The following is an 11394-nucleotide window of genomic DNA, read 5'->3' as shown; positions in this document are numbered from 1 at the left end:
AAAGTGTGCTTTGAACTTGAAACAGCCGCGGGAATATCGGGGCAGCCCCAGCCGGGGCCGGTGCTCGGCTCCGGCCGGCCGTTTTTTAGGCCCGGGTGCCCATGCCTCTGCAGAGCCGGTGGATGTGGAATGAGCGGGAGCCAGAGACAGCTTTAGGAATTGGGGTTCCAGCAAGTGCTTGCACCCATGTATGGAGACTGTGAACTAACTTTGGCTACATGCTGTTCCAGGAAGGGGAATGATTCATTTTCAAACTTAAATCTTCGCGGACTTAATTACTATAATACAGAAATTGGAAACCGCGCGGTGCGGCCGCGCGGCATTTTATCTCTTCATTCTCATCAGTGGAAAACTTATTATCAAATATTTCCCTGTTAATAGAGCTGTATTCTTAGGGGATAAATGCCAACAAAAATAGTGAGTCTGTTTTGAAACTCTAACAACAATAGTGAGTTATGTGTTGAAATCTGGAATGTAATCAAGGTAAAGAGAAAAGGAAGTGAAATTATCACTCACGTACGAGGTGGGTTGGGGGTGAGGGGTGGGATGTATACTGTTTTTTTTGTTTGTTTGTTTGTTTTGTTTTTGCTTTTGTTTTTGTTTTTATTGGTGGTGGAACATGGGCACTGGTGAAGGGATGGGTGTTTGAGCATTGTGTAACTGAGATATAAGCCTGAGAACTTTGTAACTTTCCACTTGGTGATTCAATAAAATAAATTTAAAAAAAATTTGATTAACTATGAGAGATAAAAAACAATAGAACTTACTGAACCTTTTATATAGGTGTAAAACTGAGACATAGAGATAGTCTGTATTTATTCACATAGCTTGAATATGTAAATATTCATCTCTGGATGTAATAGTCTTTTTGAATGAAACATATTACTGTTTTGTAAGTATAGAATTCATGAACTTGATACTTTTGTCTTCTGCAGGACCAAAATCATTGAAAATGTATAATATGATTCAGTTATTGTAGGATAGCAATGGGTTTGTCCTTTTACCCTTGCTGCAGCGAACTTAGTTTACCTTAAAGCAATGTCCTTTCTGTATGGACACAGGAAGACAGTTAATATTCTGTTTTGTAACTTGGGAGTTGATTGACACCAACAATATTTACTCTTGGGTATCTCAACTCAGTTGCCCTTAGTTCCTAACACCCCAAAAGCAGGGTCCTGATGAGTGACTGAATGGATCCAGGGCAAGCTGTGAGCTATCCTGGCATCAAAATGGGCCAGGCGAAAGCTCATCAATACTCAACTACAAATTGAGAGCATGGTCATAGACAAATGCTGTCATGTTCCAAAGGTAACAATGAGACTAGGACCCTGCTGGGATTAGGAAGACTAACCTGACCTGAGGACTGTGGTCTGGAATATATAGTGAGATGTCCCTAGGAAGAACCAAACTTTAAGTTTGATATATCCCTTACTGTGCTCATACAGAATAAAATTGCTAGAAATATTAGAAGTAGATTTATTATAACTATTTAAGTGGATTACTAGCTGAGGAAAGAAGAAAGCAACACATCCTGGATGGGATCCTGCCCTTAAGTGGATCTCCTAGTAATCTGGAGTAATCACCTTAGATGAGGTTTTGTTAATCTCCTGGAGGAATGTTCTTAACCCTCTTTGTTGATTTGTTAATGTCCAACCTACCTTTGTGTCACTGTCCTATGTGATTGTGATACAAACTAAGACTGTAAGAAAAGTAGAGGGAGAAGACACAGAAGCAGAGCACAAAGCAAAAGAGAATCAGAGGGTCATCTGAGCTAGAAGCAAAGGAAAGTCAGAGTCAGAAATAAAGGCCAGAGTCAGAAGTGGGAGTAAGTGGGGCTTCAGAGAGAGAAACAGAAGGGCTCCGGAGAGAGAGATCGGAAGAAGAGAGATTAGAAGAGACCAGAGGAGAGACTACAGAGACAGAGTCAGAGATAGAAAGACAGACAGAAGAGAGCACAGCGGCACACACAGAAGCAGAGCACAAGGAGGAGCAATCCAGACCCAGTCCATACACAGCGGCTTGAGAGCATCTAACTCGAGCGGTGAGAGAGAGGAGAGAGAGAGAGAGAGAGAGAGAGAGAGAGAGAGAGAGAGAGAGAGAGAGAGAGAGAGAGAGAGAGAGAACCACCCCAAGAGCCCACAAACAACACAAACATCATCACCCCCTTCTGCACGTGCGCACCTTTGTATTTTTTACAAAGTTACAATTTATTAAATTTTAAAGTTGATTAGTATGAGTTACTTAGCTTTGGATCACAGCCAGTATCAACTCCTAATATGATATTTTTCTCTTTTCATCATTTTGCTATGTGTGATTTGAGCTCTTGAAAGGTCATATATAGAATTTGTCACTTGATAATTGATATAGAATAAGACAAAGTAAAAGTCTGAATAAAGATAGAGGATTTAAACTAAAACCCCATTAGATATAATAAGTTTTTTGTTCATATCCTGGGCATAGTAGTTTTAGATATTCTCAAGAGAGTTAACTATCAAATTCATTGTTGATATATCATTGATCATGATATTTAATACAGTGTGTATGGAAATTTTAAAAGTGTCTTTTAAAGTTTTTTCAGTGAAACCCTTATTAAAAATAGTTGTAAAACAAATACATAAAATATTGGAGAAAATTAAAAAGAGATCAGTGGGCACAAGGTGACTTTTGGTGACAGTATGATTCTTGAGTAATTTATTAGATCTGATAAACATTTTCACTTGGTTTATTTTGGAAAATATATTTTGAATCTATACTTTTTGAATATCAATCTTCATATGTCAATGAGGTAAATAGTATAAGGCAAATAAGATTTTTTAAAAATTATTTAACTTTTGGAATTTAGAACAACAAATATTCTGTGAAGGGTTATTAGTTTAAGAAAGTTCAAAAATGAATATATATTTTGAATTATATACCAGTGTATTGGGCTGGAACAATAGCATAGCAGGTAGGACGTTTGCCTTGCACATGGCCAACCCAGGTTCGATTCCTCCGTCCCTCTTGGAGAGCCTGGCAAGCTACCAAGAGTATCTTGCTTGCAGAGCAGAGCCTGGCAAGCTACCTGTGGCGTATTCGATATGCCAAAAACAGTAACAACAAGTCTCACACTGGAGACATTATTGGCAAATAGATGAACAATGGGATGACAGTGACAGTGATACAGTGATACTAGTGTATCATATTTTTCTTTCTATTTTTCATTTCCAGCTATCTATAAGAATGGAAATAATCTCCAATTATAAATACAAAACAAAAACACAAAAGAAAATTTTACAAAATGTTTTGATATAGATGCCAACTCTTTTCTTAGAGTCATGATTTAAAGTGCAATTCAACCATTTGTGGCTCCCCAAATATATAATATAGATAACTATTTTATGTACATATTCAATATCTTATTTTGCTTATTCTTCAACTAAAATACACCCCATTGTTAATGATAAAAAATCTGTAAACTTGAAAGTCCACACAGACCAAAACTGTACTTGTTTTGTTCCTGTTTCAGATACCCCACACTAAATGCAACATAATACAGAATAGGTTCTTATTAATTATTAAAAAAAAGGGGGGCTGGAATTATAGTACAGTGGGTAGGGTGTTTGCCTTTCACGGGGCCGACCCGGGTTCAATCCTCAGCATCCCATATGGTCCTTTGAGCACTGCCAGGAGTAATTTCTGAGTGCAGAGCCAAGAGTAACCCCTGAGCATCAATGGATGTGACCCAAAAAGAAAAAAAAGAACTATAATAGATAGAATACTTGCTAGACATAGCAAACATAAGTGAACATATAATATAATAACTATAAAATTACTCTCTGCTGATTACTAAACTATGTTCACATACAGACACACAGATACATACACATGCACACACACAGACACATATACACATATAGAAAATAGCAGGGCTTGTGAGATAGCTGATTTTGATTGAAACACCTAACACATGCTTTGTATTCAAAAGACCCCAGTTCAATCTCTGGTGCCACAAGGTTCGAGTAAAACTACCAAATGTGACCCCTAATTATTGAGAGAGGAATAGCTCTAAACACTTTTGATTGTGCCTCGCCCCACCCAAATAACCTGATACTTTTTTTTTTCAGAGAAAAAAAATAGTTGAGAGAAATTTTGAAGAGGAGAGATAGCACATCGGCAGGGCATTTGCCTTGCATGCGGCCGACCTGGATTCAATTCCTCCATCCCTCTCGGAGAGCCTGGCAAGCTACCAAGAGTATCTTGACCTCACAGAAGAGCCTGGCAAGCTACCCGTGGTGTATTCGATATGCCAAAAACGGTAACAAGTCTCAAAATGGACATGCTGGTGCTGGTGCCGGCTCGAGCAAATAGATAAGGAAAAGGATGACAGTGATGCAGTGAAACAAAAGCAAACACTAATATTTATGGTGTCAAAGTATAATAGCTACTCAAACTATATTATGAATCGTTTAAAATGGAATTAATTTTTAGCTGAGCTTTAGTTTCAGACTAGCTCCAGTCACAGCTAAGTTTATACTGAAACATTATAGCAATGTTTATATTTTAACTCTATGTTTTCTGCATTGTTGGATTTTATAAATTGGCGTTGAGAAGACAGAGTCCTAGGGATAGACTGAACTCTCAGTTCAGGTTACATATCCTTTCCCAGCCCAGCAGGTAATAGGCGATAGCAAACTAAACTGCTTAGGTCCACTCTGATTGAAATTTCTTAGTCTTTTCTTCTAAATCAATGTGTTACTCCATAATCATCAATTATTCACGAAAACTCTCAGAGACTGCAGTGTCTTCTACCAACAGATGATCACAATTCAGAAAAGAAATCTTTCTTAAAAGACTTTTGTCAATTAGTTCCCTTGAAGTAGAGGAAAGAGAGCATTGAAACAATTTTGCTACACTAAGATTCTCAAGTGAAACCTTATTAAGTTTTAAAAACATATTTTGAGAAAAAGAATCAGTTTCTCCATACAAAGAAGATAAAATGCATTGACTTTTGCCCCATCAATTACGTGAAATTATAATTGCACTCAAAAAATCATCAAAATAAAATTTCAAACCACTCCTAGTGTAGAACAATCTTTGGTCCTGTTCCTAAACATTTGGTTTAATACTGATAAAGGACCATGGGAATAAGCAGGGCAAGAATTGATATGGTCCTTGTGAAAAAGAATCATCTGGTATGAAAGGTCAAGAGATTGGTTTAGATGCGCCTACTAATCTGGATGATTTAGGCCTTTGCTGGATCCTGGATTTGCACAGACGATAATTAACTCAGGACCCTCTCCACTGTTTTATTGGCCCATATTCTTGGAACATAGTAAAGAAATGCTGCCCACCCATCTTTACTCTGGGGGAAAGATTTCTGCCTTTCTTTGAGATCCTCCTCAAGAGACCGGGATCTGGGAGTTTTCCTGCCTTCCCTTCCCTTTCCTTTAATAAAGTCTTTTCTAATTCAAACGTTTGCTCTCTAGTCCCTGGTTTTTCAATCTTGACTGCTTGAACCTGAGCATCTGTGCAGGTATAAAAAATCTGACATCTCAGTGGTTATGCAAATAAAATTTCATGTCTATGTTTCTGCATGAAATGAAAAACAGGTACATGAGGAACTCCGATGGATTTTATCCTTAAATGGAATAGAATCAGGTGGGGAGGCAAATCTGAGACTCCTGGAGGACTTTCTGTAAAAAAGCAGAAAATTAGCCATTTCCTTCTCCCCCTAAGAATTAAAACAAAATTATCTTTAGTGAGAGGAAGAGAAAAGCTCAGTATTGCCTCAGGAACACATTAAATTCCTTTATAAGACTTAGTTTCCATTTATTTTAGCTGCTAAATGACACAGTCAGAAACCTTGAGAACAGAAGTTAAAGGCCAGAGTCAGACTTTGTGAATTAAAAATAAAGAGTAGCCTAAGCAGCCTAAAGTTTCTAGGCTTGGATTAGAAAAACAAAGAGAAATGCTAATCTAGTTTTCCTACAAATAGCAAAGTGTCTTTTAACAATACAAGCAGTTTATCATTTGATCTACTATTCTCTCTCTACTTATCTTCAACTGCATTCCTGCCTCCTTCCAGCATTTGTCTTCTGAGCTAGAGAAGCAGGCCTTGTCACTACCTTGCCCAACCTGGTAATTTTTTAAAAATAACATCTTCCACAGAGACCATTTCCTTTTATGATGAATAAAAGATTCAAATGAGTGATAACAATAAAAAATTCACTGTCCTGATCCTTGAAATTCTTTGCAGAAAAGCTGACTTGAGACAAAGTTTAAATTAGGCACTATACCATCAATTTGAAACCTTTTTTAATTTCCCAAGAGAATTATTCAGACTAGAATACAGGCATACCTGCAGGGTACCAAAAATAAGCAAGCAAATAAATGTTTACATAGACATTCAAATGGAAACTGTAGGACATTCTATACCCAAGATCATTGCATTCCCCAGGAATTCCCACACCATTTAAAAAATTTATTATTTAAAAATATATTATTTTGTTTTCAGTGAGTTAAGATATTTGAAGTACATGGTTGTGTTATTAAAGCATAGTCTTATGTGCAGTCTTGCATATTATTTCCAAAAGCTCCCTGTTAAAGGTTTTTAACAATTTTTTGACTCAGGACTTCAGAATAAAAATATATTATTTACATTGGCACTGCACATAACTACTCATCAGTCTACTTAAACACACACACCAAAATAATTTCACGTATATCTAGTATTTTTCATTTGCAATGCAACTTTACTTTCCACTTTTTACTATATATAAATTAAGTAATATGTGCAAATACTTGTAAGAACATATTCAAAGTGTCACATATAAAGGAATTATTATTAATATTATTATTATTATCCCAGACAGCTTATGGCAGAGTTTGTAATTCAAATTTTGAAAAAAATTCTGATCCTATTTGATTTTATCTTCCATAAATTGATCATGACCTGTGTTTAATAAAACGGTTTATTGCAAGCAATAATAAATTAATTCAACTCAATTCATCCACATAAAATACCTAGGTTATTCATTTGTAGAGATTTGCTGAACATAATAAATATTTTTACATGATAAAAAGGTGTTTCATGGAATATTATTCTTGAGTATATTCCAATGAATTATATGTATTCCTCTTGTGATTTAAATGTTTTCCAAATACATTCCCAAGACATTTTAATAAAACTTATTAACATTAAATGTATTGAATACAATATGCAAGGTATTGGATAATACTATATTCTATGAAAGTCTAAAATAAAATGCATATAACTTTTTTTCCTGTGATTCTTCATGTAGCACTTCAGAGCAGCTACCGTTAACACCATTCTTCTAAAAAGTCTCTCTCTTCATAAAAGTTCTTCCTTTTTGTATTCTTTGGAGGGGGGCACATTTATTCTTCTGAAAATCCAAATCATATTCTTTGACTCATTTCATCTTTAGTAGACATAATAGTGAATAGTTACCTCTGTGTGTGTTGTGAGATATATATTAGAAAGTTTATAGACTGGAGATAGAAAACTGATGCTTGTGTTATATCATTTCTTAAATTTATATATTATATAGTACCTGCTCTATATAATTATATGATTAATCTAATAGTGAGTTCTACTTTTCTAAGATAGCCAAATAAATGTAAGCTCTTCTGTATGTATGATTATCATCATCATCATCATCATCATCATCATCATTATCACGTTGATCGTAGATGTTCTCGAGTGGTCTCAGTAACATCTCCATTCGTCCTAGCCTTGAGATTTTAACAGCCTCTCTCTACTTGTCCTTCCCAACAGTGCTGCATTGGAGGCTCGTTCAGGGTCAGAGGAATGAGACTCATCATTGTTACTGGTTTTGGCATATGAGTACATCACGAGGAGCTTGACAGGCTCTCCCAAGTGGGCAGGAAACTCTCGGTAGCTTGCCAGGTTCTCCAAGAGGGAGAACTAGGCTATAAGATGTTCAAGCTTCCGAGAGCTTGGTTTTATAGTCTCTGGATATTGGCCATTTATGGGATTACATGGTGCCAGGGGAAGTTTCTGGGTATAACTGCCTAGCTACTGGAAAATGGGGGATCTGGGCAGAAGAGGCCCAGTCCCGATCTGAGCAGGCTTGGAGATCTCAGCCTCGGATCCCTGCACACCTGGGTTCCTCTGCTGGTTCCTTCTTGCGTGAAGCTCATCGAACTCATCAGAGTCTCTTGCCCTCATGACTGGCTGTCTTCAGAGGGGGTGGGTTGAGTTTGCCTCCCTGCCCCAAGCAGAGCCATGGCAGCTGAAGCAATGTCAGCCAAGCAATGTCAAATATTACAGGAAAAACATGCAAATACAAAAGTACTCAGGGCCACAGTGCTAGTTAAATGGGCTGGACTGCAGCATATTTTGCATCCAAAAGGTCAAGTTTAATCCTCAGTACCACATGGTCTGGCTAGCACCTCTGGGAACCACCCCAGCATATCATGCGGGGTGTAACCCCTATGTACAGCCAGGTATGGCCAAAAATCAAACAAAATGAAAGCACTCCATGTTTATTTAAAAACTAAAAGAAACAGCAGCTTGAAAGATAGGATAGTATAAGGCACTTGCATTACATGTGGTGGACCTGGAGTAGACCCAGCATTACATTTGGTCCCCCAATGCCAGCACTTCCAGGATTAATTCCTGAGTGCAGAGCCAAGAGAATCCAGAGTCTGGCACCTCAAAACAACAATAAAAAGAACAAAGCACTCAGGTATGTTCTTTCCACCTCACTCAGACTTTACCCATTTTAGTTAAAACTATTCCCCAGACCCCAAAACAAATGAAAAAAAAAAGCATTTTACGGTACTTTACCTTAGTTAAACCATATTTTCTCACTACTTTTAAATCTATGACAAAGGCTATAGCTAACTCAAGTAAAGACGCCCAACTTTGGTAACTGCTGACACAGTGATTCCAAGATGTATGGCACACCAAAATTCTCTTTCATAATTCCCCATCTACAAGTCATTTTATCTTTGTTTGGTTTGGGGGGTCACACCTAACTGTGCTCTGGGGTTACTCTGACTCTGCACTCAGGGATCACTCCTGGTGAGGTTGGGGGACTGTATGGGATGCAAGAATCCAACCCAGGTGGGGCTCCTGTAAGGCAAATGCCCTTCCTGCTGGATACTCTCATTGGCCTCTCATTTCACCTTAGATCAAATCAAAGAGTCTGGGGTAGCAGTATCTTTACTTTGTTTTACTTTGTGGGGACACCCAGCAGTGACAGGGACTGCTCCCAGGGTTGCGCAAAGACTCTGCAGTGGTGAGGATCAGACCTGGGGCTCCCACGGTCATGCATGAATACTGGCCCTGTCATCTAACTCACTCCTTGGCCCACACCAACAAATCTAGAATGACTCCTCCCCCACTCAAAAGGTCTGTTAGTGACTTCAATCATAGCAACTTTGAAATTCTATTTTCAGGCCACACCCAGCCGTGTCCAGGGATCCCTTCTGGAAGTGCTGGAGGAACTGTCTGATGCTAGGGGCTGAAACTGCATCGGCAGCAAGCAAGCATTCTCTCTCCGGCTCAGAATCACAACAACGTTTTGTTTTGTTTCCTGTTTTTTTTTTTTGTGTGTGTGTTTTGGGGCCACACACAAGGCTTACTCCTGGCCCTTTGTTCAGGGACCATCCTGGTGGGCTCCAGAGACCACCGGGCACTGGGGATGGAACCTGGGAGGGCAGCTTGCAAGGCAAAAGTGAGACCTGCTGTACTATTGCTCTGGCCCAACAGGCATCTTTAATTCCCATGGAACTTTTAAAAGTTTGAGAAGGTTTTCATACTAAAATTTCTCCATTTAAAATTTCTCCATTCTGCATGTAATAAGTATATACTAATATGGTAACTTAACTTGCTCAAACCATTCAATAAACCCTTGACTGTTTTTAAAGTACCAGTTACATCAGGAAAGGGAAGGTTGCTGCTTCCTCCTCTTCCCCTCCTGGACCTGAACCTATAATGAAATACTCATTTCCAGTGACTTGTGTTCTTGTTCATATCCTAATTAGGAATGATCAGCAATGCAGATATTGGAATCCTGCAGATGACACTGATGATCTAAGAGGTTGGTTTGAGTATCATGTCATAAGGAATACAGAGTGCAGAGCTGATGGGAGATCTGTGGAGAATGAGAACTCACACACATGAAAAGAATCAAAGTAGTAGTCAAGTCGTGACCCAGGAGTATATATGTATATATATATAGAGAGAGTGATATTATAGAAGTATAGAATATAAAACCCTGTGAGATTTTCTCCTGTAGTTTATCTTTCAGTAAGCTAAAAATTAAAATTCAACTGACAGGGCACCATTCACACATTCATACTTGATTACAAAATCACCCATGGAAGCTGTCCTTATTTCTTGATTTTTTTCTCTGCTGTAGTCATTTAGCATTGAAAATCCTAATACTGATTATGCTCCATGTAAGGTGAATTCTTCAAAAGTTAGCCCTCCTCCCTACCCCTCCCCGCAGGCCAGTGTTTGCCGTCCTGCAGCACTGCAACTTTGCTCCCTGTGACAGATTGGTGAAGGACCCCAGATGGTTTCCCCAGTGCCTGCGTCCTCGGACAAAACCCCTCTCCTTTCCGCTTCCCAAGCTGCCCCCACCGCACGCCAGTTTGCACTGTCCTGCAGTGCCGCAACTTTGCTTCCTGCAACAGGTTGTTGAAGGACTCCGCCATCGTCCCTACTACATAGCTGCAGGGGGCGTGGCCTCCACAGAACTGGGTGTGGCCTCTTTTGGAGAGGCAGCAGTTATTTTCTCTTCCCCAGCAATTTGTAGTAACATGTCAATCTTGACCACCCAATTCTCTAAGGAGCATCTTAGCTATCCTAGATACACAATAAGCCAATAGTCTATTAGTCTACTCCAATCACACCAAAATACTGGTGAACACAAAAATCTATTCAAGCCCAATATATATAAAGGATCACATCTCTGAACGCTTCACTAGAGACCTCACATAAGTTTCAGAGAAACACCTGAGAGGAAAGACATACTCTAGAAGGGGAATAGGTGACCACCATCAACCAAACTCACCCAGAATCCTTCCTCAAAACAAGAAAACAAGAGGGAATAGTCATAATGAACACCCACATACAACGACAATAACATGAAGAAATAGCACAAATCCCCACCACGTGGAAAGGACAATGAAAAGAGTACAGAAGCTTCAAAAGGTGTTACCTACAAATGTGAGCTCTCCAATAAAGAATTTAGAGATGAAATGCTGAAGATGGTCAATGAACTCAATGAAATGATGGAACAGTTATCCAGTAAATTAAAAGAGGACATGAAAGAAACAGTGGGATGGACAGCTGAGAAAATACAGGAAGAATCGAGAACAGAAATTAAAAAATGCTACAAAAAGAAATGTCATGAATAAAGG

The sequence above is a fragment of the Sorex araneus genome, chromosome 6 (genome assembly GCF_027595985.1).
Source record: "Sorex araneus isolate mSorAra2 chromosome 6, mSorAra2.pri, whole genome shotgun sequence".
Taxonomy (NCBI): Eukaryota; Metazoa; Chordata; class Mammalia; order Eulipotyphla; family Soricidae; genus Sorex; species Sorex araneus.
This window is presented reverse-complemented; position numbering follows the sequence as displayed.